General features: G+C 37.6%; 1 protein-coding gene across 7 annotated transcripts in view; it reads right to left on the minus strand.

Moving 5' to 3' along the window:
• EHBP1 (EH domain binding protein 1) overlaps nucleotides 1-15,795 on the minus strand; it is a 422,755-nt gene that overhangs the window by 370,124 nt on the left and 36,836 nt on the right. The gene's annotated exons all lie outside the window — the stretch shown is intronic.

Consider the following 15,795-nt stretch of genomic DNA (forward strand, 5'->3'; position numbering starts at 1 on the left):
TATTTATCCATATCAAAAGACACTCAACTAATGTTCTTATTAAATTCTATATTTAATGTTCTAGGGCATATGAAATATAAAACATAGTTCCTCTTTATAATCTGGAAGGAGAAACAGGACATGTCCACAGATAATTACAAAAGTAGCATGAGGAATGTCATTTGATTGGTAGAGATATGATGTGGGTGCTAAAGGAATTCAGAAGAAAAAGAGATCACTTGCTACTGGGTGATCAGGGAAGGCTTTGTGGAAGTTTCATTTGAGCTTAGTCCTTGAAAAATTGGCAAAATTATGACAGAAAACGTGAGTCAGTGGCCACTATATGTGTTTAGAGACAAAATGTGTTCAGAAGACTAGTAGATAAGTTTGGTGGAAGCAAATGGTTCAGACTGGGATAATCATAGTGATGGGGTTAGAAGGGATATAATAGGTCACCGTGACATTTAGTGTTCACAAGGAGTTAATTCTGCTGTATTATTTAGTAGAAAATGTCTTAAAATGAATTTTATTTATCTCTATGCAGACCTCTAAGGCAATAAGAAAAAGAATCATGTATTCTATATACTACTTTGTCTACACTCATTCTTTCCTTGAAAGAGTTGTTTGTTTTAAGATTTACAGAGCCAGACAAAGGGGAGTTCCTACTACTATAAATAGGACAATGTGGCAAGCATCACACAAAGTTTTTCGCAGATTAATATGACAACAGCAGAACCATTACAAATACCAAGTGATTAGACATATATATATATATATATATATATATATATATATATATATATATGTCCTTTCACCCAAGGATTAAGGGACAAGCTAGAGGAACTAAAGATCCTAATGCAAAGAGGGAAATTTGACCTCATAGGGATCACTGAGATTTGGTATTAATGGAACTTATGACTAGATTATGACTGGATATTTTATGCAAAAGAAATAGATAAATAATATTTACTTTTACTTGCCTGAAAAAATCCAAGAACTAAAGTAGGGGGAGGTAAGAATTAAGCATGATGGAGACCACTTGAGTGAAGGTCAAAAGAGGGAGAAACAGGAGGGATCTGGACAGATCACAAACTTACCACTGTTGTGGTTCAGTCATTTCAGTCATGTCCAACTCTTTGTGGCACCATTTGGAGCTTTCTTAGCAAAGATATTGGAGTGCTTGGTCATTTCCTTCTCCAGCTCATTTTAGAGATGAAGAAACTGAGGTGGACAAATTTAAGTGACTTGCCCAAAGACACACAACTAGTAAATGTATGAGGCTGGATTTAAACTTAAAAAGATGAGGAGGTACTCTATCCACTGTGCCACCTAACTGCCCTAAACTTCCCACAAAAGCCTGTTACAGCAGTGACAGGAAACTTCAATCATCCAGATATTTCATAGAATATTCTGTAGACCAAAAGCAAAGATGCTAGTAATGTCTTGACTTGTTTCAAGGATAATTTCATCATTCAAAAAGTAGAAGAACCAATAAGAGGAAATTCTGTAATAGATGTGATTCTCACTAACAGGTAGGACCTGGGTGCTGGGGTGGAAAAGATGGGAACCTTGAAGATGAATGACTTACTCCTAGAATTTATAAGAGAAAGAGAAGAAAGCCCATCATTGTCTGACATGAGCCCCTGATTTTTGAGGAAACAGATTTCAAAGGGCTCAAAATAAGGACAGGTAGGATCCAAAGGACTAAAATTCATATAGCAGAAGTCAAGAGAAAATGGAAGTTCAAAATGGGGATTACAGTAGAGAGAATGAAAAAGGAGAACAAAAAGAAAGCAAAGCTAGTTTATTGATTCTTTTATTTTTCATTAAAAAAGGAAATGACAGAGTAATAAAAGCTAACAAGGAGTTGGCAGTCAAGAAGAAGTAAGGAAATAGTAAGAGCAGCATCAAGATGAATTCAAGTCATCATACTTCATATTAAAAGAACTGGAAGTTTGGATTGGTGAGCCACTATCAATAAAATTTGAGACATAATAGGGAAGAAAAGCTGTCACAACATTGAAAAAGAGCAAATACTGAAGTGATTTAAAAAATGGGAAGGGAATTGAGTCTGCAAACAACAGGCCAATAAGCTTGACTTCAGTCCCTAGGATAATGCAGGATGAACAGATTATGCCACACAATTTTTATTTCCTTTCATGATACGGTTACTAATTTGGTAGACAGGATATACCTTAGACATAATATACCTAGACTATAGGAAAACATTTGATACTATTGTCTGATACTATTCTTATAGGCATATTCTCATACTCTTAATATATACTCATACTCATACATATAAAGGCAGCTAGATGGGAGAGAATAGAATATTGGACCTGGATGTAGAGAGACCTGACTTCAAATCAGGCCCCAGATACTTTTCAGTGGCATTCACATGTATAATGGGTAGCATATTGCTTGTCTTCTTTGGTGAGGGAGACCATGGAGAAGAATTTGGAACTCAAAAGAAAAAATTTAATTGTAGTTAATTATTAGCTGGGTAACACTGGGTAAGTCACTTTACCTCTGTCTACTTCTATTTTCTCATCTGTAAAATGAGGACACTAAAAGCACCTACCTCTAAGGGTTGTTGTGAGGATAAAATGAGATATCTGTAAAGCACTTTGTGGTATGAACTAAAGAATAATATAGTTAAATGGGTTCAAAATCAGTGAATGGTCTGCTGTTCTCTAGCCATCATCATGTTATGCTTCCTTGGTAGGCCTCACCTAGGACTTCACTTTCTAGTTCCCCACCTTGGGCCCTCCTCTTCTGATTTGTAGAAGCTGTATATAACTGAGCTAAGTCAGAGACCCCCATACTATCTGATACTCTTAGGTTATCTTCATGCTGTATACATCTGATTCAGCAACCTAGATTTCCAATTCATGACCCCTGCTTGTTGCTGACAAGTAAAGGTTCTCTATAACAAGACTGATCCAATATCACTGATGCCTGTGGCTCACCATGCTTCCTCACCTTCAACCAGACCTAAGGATGAGAATTCTCCATAGCCAACCCAACCTAGATCCATCATGCTGGTTCTGGGACCCTGCCCTGTGCTCCTGACTGCTAAGAGCCCTTTACAACTAGTCTAAATTAGACCACTCCACTCTACCACCACCACCACCCATGCTGCCTGCTGCTCTCCCCCCATCTTTATGCCAGGCCTCTTCTGCTGGAGGCAAGGCATAAAGTTCTCCAGCTCCTGCCCTGGCACCCTGCACTTCAACCTGATGAATTCTCCATAACTAGCCCCACTCAGACCCACCACACAGCCTACTGCTCTCTATCTTCAATCTGTGCTGTCACCTGTATGCTTCTACCTCTAATTCTTGGAATAATAATCAACATCAACATTCCCGGAGTGGACATGCCAACTCACTGACCTTTCACTCAATTTACCATTTCTGGGAACTCTTTTCCTTGACGACCACCTCCCTTATCTGTGTTGTCACTAGTCCCCCATTAGAAATGTAAGCTCTTTAAGGGCAAAGATTGTTGTTCTTTTTGTTTTTGTATCCTTAGCACTAAGCACAGTGCCTGGCACATAAGTTCATAATATATGTTTTTCCATTTATTCATTCTTCATGCCTAGATTCAGTCAATGGTTCAGTGTCAACTTAGTAGGAAGTGTCCAATGGAGTACCCCAGGAAGGAATCTGTGATTGGTCCCCTACTGCTTAATATTTCTATCAATGACTTGTATAAAGGTCATATCTGCAAATGAAACAAAGTTGGGAAAGGCAGTAAATACAACACTTCTGATAACAAAGTCAAGATTCAAAAACAGATTACTGTTCATGTTCAGTCATTCAGTTGTGTCTGACTCTTCATGACCCCATGGACCACAGCATACCTGGCCCTTCTGTCCTCACTATGTCCTAAAGTATGTCCAAGCTCATATCTGTTGCTTTCATGACACTATCTATCCATCTCACTTTCTAGCATCCCCATATCCTTCTGCCTTCAATGTTTCCCAAGTTCAGTCTTTTCCAGTAAGTCCTGTCTTCTCCTTAAGTGGCCAAAGTAGTTAAACTTCTGCTTCGCTGTTTGTCTTTCCAATGAACAGTCTGAATTCATTTCTTTAAGTATTGACTAATTTGATCTCCTTGCTGTCCACAAAGGATTCTCAAAAATCCTCTTCAGGATCATAATTTGAAAGTGCTGATTCAGCTGCACTCAGCTTCCTTATAGTCCAACTCTTACAGCTATGCATTGCTACTAGAAAAACCATAGCTTTGACTATATGGACCTTTGTAGGCAAGGTGACATCTCTGCTTTTTTTACTATGCTGTTCAAACTTGCCACAGCTTTCCTTCCAAGGAGCAAGCATCTTTTAATTCTGCGGCTGCAGCAGCTGTATGCAATGATCTTTGAGTCCAAAAATATAAAATCTAACACTGCTTTCATTTCTTCTCCCTTTATTTGCCTGGAAGTGATGTGACCAGGTGTAATAATAATGGAATTTAAAGATCCCCCTGTATTGGCCTGGTTTTTTGGACTGATTGTGTTACAAGCCAGAGCTTGTAAATCCCACTTGTGGGATGGACTTGTTGACGTGAAAAGAGAGGGCTAAACTGGGAGGCGCTGGTGACAAATTTAGAGAGACACAAGAAAAGAGAGAGGCAGAAGAACTTTTTGGAAGCAGCATCTTGGAGGCATAGAGAGACTGAGAGGATTACTGAAGGCCACTTTGAATTGCCCAGGACTTTTGAGAGCTGCCACCCAGAGCTGCCAAGGACTGAGGAGCCATGGCTGTTATGCTGGTACTTTGTCTGTCTGTTTTGATGTTGTTTTGCCAGATTTGTCCACTAATGAAAGACAGTCCTGTTGTTGCAGAGGTCTTGGATCCTTGCTGTTGGTTCAGAGCTCCTGAGACCATTCTGCAGACAGAGAGTGAATTCTGTCCACTGGTGAAGGACAGTGCTGTTGTTGCAGAGGTTCTGTAACCTTGCTGTTGGTTCAGAAGCCCTGAAGAAGGATTTTCTTGTTGTATGTTTACAGAAATCCTGGAAGAGGGTTTTGCTAATGTTTTCAGGAGTCCTAGGACTGTTCTGCAGACAGAGAATGAATTAATGAAGATACTGGCAATGTATCTTGTGGTCTTGCTAAGCTATGTCTCCCCAGGAACAAAGATTGCTGAGAACTTGCCTCTTGTCAAGATGAAGAAAAGACCTCTCTTTGGGTATTAAATGCTGTGCTTAAGCTTGTTGTAACTCTGGGGTAGATTCAATTGTGATCCAAGGGTGGGGAACTTTTGACCTTTTTGTGTTCTGTGATTGCACAAATGAATGTACTTTACTTATGATTGGAAACTAATCTCCATTTGAGAAGAGGGGCTTTGTGATGGACTAAATGAATGTACAGCCTAGGGGTGGAGTAGAATTTAGAAGAGGGACTTTGTGACTGATTAAATGAATGTAATGTCCAGGGGTGGGGTAGTACTTGGAGATTATTGAATCACACTTGGTAAATGCTGTATTTTGAATGATGTTAAATTTTGATTCTATCTGTTCTTAATTTGTCACTGAATAAAATGGAAAGCACCTATGCTAGTATTTTGAACCTTGGGAAGTTGCCTTTGCTTGGCATTACACCAGGTGCCATGATTTTAGTCTTTTTAATGTTAAGCTTCAAGCCAACATTTATATTCTCCTCTTCCACTCACATAAGAAACTTCTTCATTCTTCTTCACTTTCTGCCATCACAGTGGTATCATCTGCATATATGAGACTGCTGTTATTTCTCCCAGGAACCTTAATTCTGGCTTTTTATTCATCTAGCCTGGTATTTCGTATAACACACTCTGCATATAAGTTGAATAAATAAGGTGGCAACATACAGCCTTGTGAAACTCCTTTTCCAATCTTAAACCAATCAGTTGTTTCATGTTTGGTTCTAACTATGGCTTTTTGACCTGGATACAGGTTTCTCAGAAGATAAGATAATCTGGTACTCCCATCTATTTGAAGACTTGGTACATTTTGTTGTTAATACACACAGTCAAAGCCTCTGGTATAATCAATTAAGCATCAGTAGATGTTCTTCTGGAATTTCCTTGCTTTCTTCACAATCTAGTGAGTGTTGGCAATTTAGTCTCCCATTCCTCTGCTTCTTCAAAACCCAACATGCGCTTCTGCTAATTCTTGTTCACATATTGCTGAAGCCTAACTTACAGGATCTTAAGCATAACCTTTCTGGCATGTGAAATAAATGCAATGGTTTGGCAATTTGAACATTCTTTGGCATTGCCCTTCTTTAGGACTGAGAATGTAAACTGATCCTTTTCCAATCCAGGGGCCACTGTTGGATTTCCCAATTTGCTAGCATACTGAGTGCAGCATTTTAACAGTATCATCTTTTAGGATTTTAAATACTCAACTAGAATTCCATCACCTCCACTAGCCTTACTGTTAGCAATGCTTCCTAAGGCCCACATGACTTCATTCTCCAGGATGTATGACACTAGGTGGATAACCACATCATCATGGTTATCAGTGATGTTAGAACCTTTCTTTTTTTCAGTATATTCCTGCTACTTCTTAAACTCTTCTACTTCTGTTAAGTCCCTACTATTTTTGTCTTCTATCATGATTATTTTTGCATGAAATGTTCCCTTGATGTCTCTAATTTTCTTGAAGAGATTTCGTCTTTCCCATTCTATTGTTTTCTTCTATTTCTTTGCATAGCTCATTTAAGAAAACCTTCTCACCTCTCCTTACTGTTCTATGGAATTCTGCATTCAGTTGGGTATATCTTTCCCCTTCTCCTTTGCCTTTACACTCTTTCTTTCCTCAGCTATTTGTAAAGCTTCACCATATAGCTATTTTGCTTTCTTGCTCTTTTTCCTTGGGATGTTTTTTTGTTGGTAATCCTGTAGAATGTTATGATTCTCTGTCCCTACTTCTTCAGGCACTCTACCTACCAGATCTAATCCCTTAAGCCTATTCATAACCTCTCTTTTATCTTCATAAGAGATATTATTTAGATCATAACTATATGGTATGATGGTTTTCCCTACTTTCTTCAATTTAAGTCTAAATTTTGCAGTAAGAAGTTCATGATCTAAGGCACTGTCAGGTCTAGGTCTTTTTTTAACTAATTATACAGACCTTCTCCACCTTTGGCTGCAAAGTACATAGTCAATCTTATTTCGATATTGATACTTGGTGACATTCATGAATACAGTCACCTTTTGAGTTGAAAAAGAGTGTTTTCTATAACCAGCAAGTTATCTTGACAAATCCCTATTAGTCTCTGCCTTGCTTCATTTTATACTCCAAGGCCAAAATTGCCTTACAATTATCTTTTGATTTCCTACTTTAGAATTTCGATCCCCTAGGATGAATGCGATATATTTTTTTTGGTGTTATTTCTAGAAAATGGTGTAGGTCTTCATAGAATGAGCAACTTTCGCTTCTTCAGCATCAGTAGTTGGAGCATAGATTTGTATCACTGTGATATCATTGGCTTAGAACAGATATCATTCTATCATTCTTGAGGTTATACCCCAGTACTATTTTTCTCACTTTTTTATTGACAATGAGGGCTGTTTCATGTCCTCTATGGAATTATTGCCCACATTAGTATATGTAATGATTACCTGAATAAAATTAATTAACTTGAATTAAATACCTTGACAGGTTAGTATTTTTTTCCCACAACATTATACATCAATAGACATTAGAAGTTCCTATGTAAGAATATGCCTTATTGCCCTTATTAGACTAAAATCTCCTTAAGGGCAGCTAATATTTTTCCCTCTCTGAATGTCTAGAACACGACTGTATGGGATAAATTGACCTGAATTCACTTAAGTTTCCTACCAAAGGGAGGGGGGAAGAGAGACTCAATAAATCAATTAATAAGAACTTATTAAGTGCTTACTTAATTATCAAGTGCCTATAAAGTGTCAGGCATTATACTAGTCACTGGGGGGGAAATGAATTTTTTCTTTTTCAGAATGAGCTTCCATTCTATAAGGAATGAGATAATATGTATGTGTGTGTATATATATAGATATATAAAAATACATACACATATACATAAATACATATGTATGTACATATACATATACATGGCATAAATACAAAATTACTACAAGGCAGTCAATGAGAAACAGCAATGGCAGTTGATTGATTAGGAAAGTAACTTGTAGAAGAAGTTGGTGCTTGAGGTCTTTTTGAAGGCAGTGGAATAGAGAACCAGAAGATGGAGTGTTATGTGTGAAGAACTCCAGGAAAGACCAGTTTGTCTGGACCACAAAGTGAGGAAAGAAAAGTGATATATAATGAACCTAGGGGAAAAAAAGCTGGGGTTATATTGTAAAAGGGGAGACCTGAAAAAAGTAAGTCTTCAAATTGATAGAGATTATCAATTTAATTGTGAAGATGCATCAAATGTTTGTCTTAGGTTAAATTTAAACAAGGGAAAAAAGAATCTTTTATCCTTCAACTACCAAATTCCAAATTATTATACTTTTAAAATTATCTTATCAGACATTAATCAACTGATCAACAAGTATTTGGTACGGACTTACTATGCACCAGGCAGTGTGATAGGTTCTAAGGCATATACAACTTTTCTAATTTTGTTTAGATTATTAAATTAATTTAAATGACCATATAAGATTATTTTCTCAACTTCACAAGGAAGATTAAAGTGGGGTGGAAGAGGGAGGAGGGGACTGACAATAAGCAATAGTAATGATAAAATTACATAAAACACCAACTACTTCTGTCCAGATTGCCAGCAAATACCATTCATGAAAGGGAAAAAGCCTCAATATCAACTCCTGTGGAAGAGAATAGTCTGTGAAAATACTGGCAAGGAAGGAAAGACATAAATTTTGAAGGGGTTTAAGAGCCAAAGACCAGATTGTATATTTGGTTCATGAACAAATATTGATGAAGTTTCAAATGGGTAAACAAAATGGCTCATACCCCATGATCTCTGTGTAAGACACGAATCTCTTTGATTGGGTCAAGCAAGAAAGCAATGTGATTGAGAAGAACAGTTACACCCATTAAGACTATGTATAAAAGAGCAATCAGTACATCCTAAATCCAGTCCAGAGGAGTTCAGTCCAGTGGTAGAAGATTTCTATTCAGAAGTTGAGGACTTCAAGCTAAGCTAAGAGAAAACCACTTTTGGGGGAAGAAGTTTCACCGCCTCTCTCACCTCAACCTCTAAGCAGCTCTGTGTGTCTGAAAGATCCAAAAGATCTTTGAGAGAAGGTACCACAAGCAATCAGAGCTAATAACAAGAGTGCCCAAAGTAGCAGTGGCTGACAGCAGCATCTACATCAGGATCTGACAGCTATACTTAGGACCAGCTAGACTCACTAAGAAAACTCAACTTCAGAACGTTACTATGGTACTGCCCCTCACAACCCAGTAGAAAGCTACACCTAAGAGATACTTTATAAGAATTCTACAAAGGAAGAAAAGGGCATTCAATAACCAGGAGCTGTGGTAAAGTCTCTTAAATATGAGCCCACTCTCCCTAGGGATCTTATATGTACATGGAGAAAAGGTATTCCCAGTTTGGTGGTTAGTTTCTTTTTATACCTGCTTAGTAAATAAATACCCTTTTAAAAAAACTAATTGACTCTGTATAATAATCTATGAGGAACATACTGATGGTGACTTTTGAGTGACAATATTAGAAAATCAAGACAACCCCACAAGATTACACCTATAACTCTGAGGGGAGAAGTAATCAACCACCTTCTGAGGACACCACCCACAAAGTGCTTGGGAGCTGCAGAAGTGGTTCTAAAGCAGGTGCTACAAGAGCATTTACACAAAACCACAGTTGAGGGCTTAAAGCATTCCTGGTGAATTGCCCAGAAATAGAACATGGCAGTTTGTCAGCACATGCCATAGGAAGTGAGCTGAAGGCAACTCAAGCTTAGACCCCTACCTGATGGCATATTTGCATGAAAAGTACCTATTCTAGCCAAATACTCCATTTCAATGTAAAGCAGCTGCCCTATTTGTGGGGGCTGGGGGGATGTAGAGGTTGTTAGCAGAGAGAGAACACAAGAACATGTAAGAGCATTAAGGCCCCCTCAAATCTTAGAGCTGTTCCTCCAGACCTCAGTCATGTGACATCATGGAAAAAGTTCTGGCTGAAGAGTCAGTTGGCATGGGTTCAAGTTCCAGCTCTGTCATTTTCTACTTGTATAACCTGAGGTGACTCACTTGACCTCTTTGAGTCTCAGATTCCTCAACTGTAAAATGAGACTTAGACAAGATAACTGCAAAAGAAGCTACCAGCTCTAAGGCTATGATCCACTTAACTCAACAAGTACTTAAGCATCTACTACATAGAATGCAAAAAGACTGTGTAGTAGTGTACAGAGGGCCAACCTTGTAGTCAGGAAGACAACAAGTACAGACTAACACTAGCTGTGTGACCATGGGCAAGTTCACATAACCCGTAAACTCCTAAACAACTCTAATACTGCAACAGAATATTTGTCAATCTGTACTAGTAGAGAAAGTTTCCATAACAAGAATTCCCCACATGAATTAATTCACAGGTCTAACCCCAGCCTCCCACCTTCCCTCTAAAAAATCATACAAAATACTGTTCTAGGCAAGAGGAATACAAAGGCAAGCAGTAAATTAGGCCCTGCCTTCAAAACACACACATTCCACTAGGAGAAATATAACGTTTAGAGCCAGCATAGTGCTTGGAGTAGAAAGAGCACTAGACGAGGTCGGAAGAGCTGCACGAAGGAACAAGAAAGCCCTGTGTAGGAGGTGGAAACTGAGCTTCCCCTTCAGGGCATCTAGTATTCCAAACGTCAATATGGGAAGGTATAGCCTGTGCAGAGGTACAGAAGTGGCCATCAGTGGCTCATACAAACACATCAGGTAAGGCCAACTAGGCAGGTCTAGGAAGAAAGGATGGAGTCAAACCATAAAAGGTCTTAAATGCCGAACAAGAGTTTCTGTCTTAGACAGAATAGGAAACTACTAGAGCTTCTAGAATAGGGTCACACCTGTATTTTAGGAACACAAATTTGACAGTGGTATGGAATATGGATAGGAAAGACTGGAAGCAGGGAGACCAACTAGTAAGCTTACTGAATAATTCAGCTGAGAAGTAATTAAAAGCACGAATTAGGGGAGATCACGTAAATGGAGAGAAGGAAACGTAAAAGACATTATAGAAGGGGCAGAATAAAAATCAAATTATGCTTTGTAACTATATTGTAGTCATAATCTCTAAAACTTTGAAATTCTCAAAATTAAAACATTTACCCCAGACTAAACATACTACTATCTTATTTAAGGATATCAAATTCATGATTTTTAAAAGTTCTATATGCATACTAATAACCTAATCAAAATTCAAATTAGTTTTACAACTGGAATGGACATTTACTACAACTCCCTCATTTTTCAGACAAGGAAACCTAAGGCCAACAGCTTAAAATGGCTTGCCCAATGTCACATAAATAGTGACAGAAAAGAACTCAAACTTCGGTCCTTTAACTGCTGTACCCTTTCTACTTCAACCACCATGCACCTCAATTAGCTCTATTAGCCCCTGATGAAGATGTAGTCAACCCTTCCACATTCTTCCAACTTCTCCAACAGATTTCCCCCACAATTATCTCTCTCCCTAATTTTCAATCATTCCCTATCTACCAACTCTTTCCCTGATATAAGTAAACAAATTTCCCCTATCCTTAAAACACTCAATTAGACTCTACCAATTCCTCAAGTTATCATTCTTTTCTCCTTTTCTTACCCAAACTCCTTCAAAAAGCCAATAAAAAAAAGATATGAATACCTTTCCTCTTTCCACCCTTTCCTTCTCCCCCCCAAAAAAGAAATCCCCACACCTCTTCAAATTGCAATCAATTGTAGGCATCATAATCCTTCAAGTCACTCAAGTTCACACCCTCAGGGTCATACCCCTTCTGCCTCTTCATGCTCACTCACTCCACACACATGATTAATTGCCAAATCTTACAGATTGCATCTCCACTTCATCCTATCTACATTTTCCTTGTACACGATTGTCCGCACGCCATCTCCCTACCGAGAGCTCCTTGAGAAAAGCGACTGTCTTTTGCCCGTCTTCGTATCCCCAGGACACGGCACAGTGGCTGGGCAAATAATAAAAACTCACTAAGTATTTATTGACTCGCCATTCCCTCTCAAAGAGCCTCCTCTTGACTAGCAAAATCCCTCTAACTGGTCTTCCTCCTTCAATTCTCTAACCATTCCAATTTATCCTCCACTAGGCTACAAGGTTGTTTTCATAAAGCTGTGGATCTGATCGCGTCACTCACGTACTCAATAATTTCCTGTGGCAATCAATTACTTCTACTACAAAATGTAAATTCTTCAGCATTTAAAGTTCTTACAATCTCGCCCCTTTCCAAACTTATTACACATTACTTTTCTTATCTTGTCTTTTCACTCTTTCACACATGACAATTCCTCTCCCATTTCTGTGCTTTTGCACTAGAATATGTACTCCACCCAATCACTTCTTCTTCAGAGTATACAAATTTTTCTGTAAGGCCACTTCAAACGCCACTTTTCTACAGAAAGCTCTTCCTAATCTTTCTAACTACTAATAACCTTCTCCATCCCAATCATTTTATACATACTTATATTTATCCATGTTGTCTCCCCCAAGAGAATGTAATTCACTGAAGGTAGAAACATTTTTGTCTTTGTATCCCCGCCATCTAATCCAGAGTTTGTCACATAGGAGGCCCTTAATAAATTCTTGTTTGATGACTGTTTGCCTTAGCAAATCATTTAACCTTTCTAGATCTCTGTAAAATGAGGGAACTGAACTACCTCATCTGATAAAGCTCTAAAATTTTACAAAATTAAACAATCTAGATTTAAAAATAACATGTAAACATAAAATTTTATAAAGAAGATAAGATTAGAATATTAATGATAATCATGCACAAACTGGCAAAGATTGGCACAAAGATCTTTAGATAATAAGCTGATAATTAGCTGATAAGTCTGAAGCTTCAAAAGGTAGGAAGAAGGGGTGGCTAGGTGGCGCAGTGAGTAAAGCACCAGCTCCGGAATCAGGGGGACCCGAGTTCGGTTCTGACCTCAGACACTTAACCCACACACAAAAAAAAAACTAGCCGTGTAACCTTGGGCAAGTTACTTAACCCCAATTGCCCTCCAAAAGGCAAATAAATAAATAAAAATTTAAAAGGTAGGAAGATCTTCAGAAAATCAGTGGGTGATCAACAGATAAAAACTTCACAGGAACCTAGTGTAACTTGGTAATGTAATTCAATTCGATTCAACAAATATTTCTTAAATGCCAACTTTATCTGGCAAAAATTAGACATAGATAAATTTTATAGTAAAAATAATTCCAAATGGATATGTGGTCTAAATATAATAAGTCAAATCATAAACAAATCAGAGGAGTAAGGAGGAAATTATCTTTTGGGTCTACAGATAGGGTAAGTGTTCATGATTAAACAAATAATAGAGATAATCATACAAGACAAAATGGGGAAATTTAATTATGTAAAATTATTTATATAAACTATATATTACAACAATCTATTGTAAAAATTAGAAGGGAAAAAGGAAATATGGAAACATTTTTGCAACAAATTTCTCTGATAAAGGTTTCACTTTCAAGACATAAAAGGAAGTGATTTAAATCTATAAAAATAAGAGCCACATCCCAATACATACATGGTCAAAAGATATCAACTATCACATAAAAATGCTCTAAAGTTCAAATAATTAGAGAAAACCAAATTAAAATATTTTGAAGGTGGTAAACCCAAAGACTCCAGGTTCTGGGATAAGAACTCACAAAAACTAAAGGGAAAACTGGAAAACCAGTATGGCAAAAACCATAAAAGTCAAAATGGGTACACAATTTACATATAAAGGCTGATACTATACACAAACTAGGAGAGAAAGAAATGGTTTACTTGTAAGATTTATAGAGAACAGACAAGAGATAGAGAACATTATGAAATACATAACTGATCATTTTGATTACATTAAATTGAAAAGTTTTTGCACAAAGCCAATGTAGCGAAGATTAGAAGGGAAGCAGAAAGCTAGGAAACAATTTTTATATCCAGTGTCTCTGATAAAGACCTAGTTTCTAAAATACAGAGAACTCAGTCAAATTTATAAGAATACAACTCATTCCTCCACTACAAATGGTCAAAGGATATAAACAGGCAGGTTCCAGATGAGATTAAAGCCAACTATAATCATATGAAAAAATGCTCTAAATCACTTTTGATTAGAGAAATGCAAATCAAAACAACACTGAGGTACAATGTCACACCTATCAGATTGACTAACATGACAAAACAGGAAAATTATAAATGTTGGAGAAGATGTAGGGAAATTAGAACACTAATGCATTATTGGTGGAGTTGTGAACTGAACCAACCATTCTGGAGAGCAATTTGGAATGAAGCCCAAAGGACAATAAAAAAGTACATACCTTTTGACCTAGCAATACCACTTCTAGAGCTGTATCCAAAAGAGACCATAAAAATTAGGAAAGGACCCACATGTACATAAATATTTATAGCAGTTCTTTTTGTGATGGTCAAGAACTAGAAACTGAGGGGATGCCCATCAGATGGGGAATGGTTGAACAAGTTGTAGTTTATGAATGTAACAGAATAGTACTGTGCTATAAGAAACAATGAGCAGGCAAACTTCAGAAAAACCTGGAAAGACTGAAATGAACTGATGCTGAGTGAAGTGAACAGAATCAAGAGAACACTGTACACAGTAACAGCAACATTGTGCAATGACTAACTTTGAAAGACTTAGCTCTTCTCAGCAATGCAAGCATCTAAGACAATTCCAAAAGACTCACAATAGAAAATGCTATCCACATCCAGAAAAAATACTACAGAGTCTGAATGCAGATTGAAGCATACTATTTGCTCTCTCTTTTTTGTTGTTATTGTTCTTTCTCATTCTTTCTCCCATTGGCTCTAATTCTTCTTTACAACATGACTAATGTGAAAATATATTTAATATGAAATGTATATGCACAGCCTATGTAAGATTACAAACAATCTTGAGGGGAGGGAGAAGGAGAAAATTTAGAACTCAAAATCTTATAAATGCTGAAAACTAAAAATTAATTAATTAATAAAAATAAAGACCTTGAAAAGGACCTTAGCTTGAAAAGGCCAAGGTCCTCTACTGCATTCTGGGCCAAAAAAATCTTGGAGGTCCTACTTCACACCCCTTTATGACAAAAGAAGAAAATGATATATGCTGGAAGGGATAGGAGAGAAGAAATATACTAGTGCACTATTGAAAGAGCCATGAATTGGTCCAGTCATTCTGAAAAGCAATATAGAATTGGACTCATAAAGTTACTAAATTGTATGTATCCTTTGATCCACCTATATCACTACTAAGCCTACTATTGTTCTTCTTCTTCATTCTGTGACACAGAGGGTGGAGTGGCCCAGAGTCCATGTGGATCACTAAATGGGACTAGGGAGTAATGACGGAAGCAGCAGCAACTTAGGAAGCTCTCAAGCCAAAGATGGGAAAGGGATGAGGCAAATGGTCACAAAGAAATTACAGAGGATCTCAATGCTAGCACTGGATGTAGGACTGTAAGCTGTCTGGCAACTCTATTACCTATACCTACTTCTGGGTCACAGTTCAAGGGAAGACAAGAGGGAGCAGAGGCCCTGAGGAGCTATATGTGTCACTTTCGGTCACAAGAGAGCAAGGATCTTAAGGGAAGTATTATTTGCAATTTCTGGGATCAGAGGCCCTAAGAAATAATGTT

This window comes from Petaurus breviceps, unplaced genomic scaffold, assembly GCF_028583685.1.
Source record: "Petaurus breviceps papuanus isolate PSGF00001 unplaced genomic scaffold, PetGlider_PUasm1.0 90775, whole genome shotgun sequence".
NCBI classification, from domain to species: domain Eukaryota; kingdom Metazoa; phylum Chordata; class Mammalia; order Diprotodontia; family Petauridae; genus Petaurus; species Petaurus breviceps.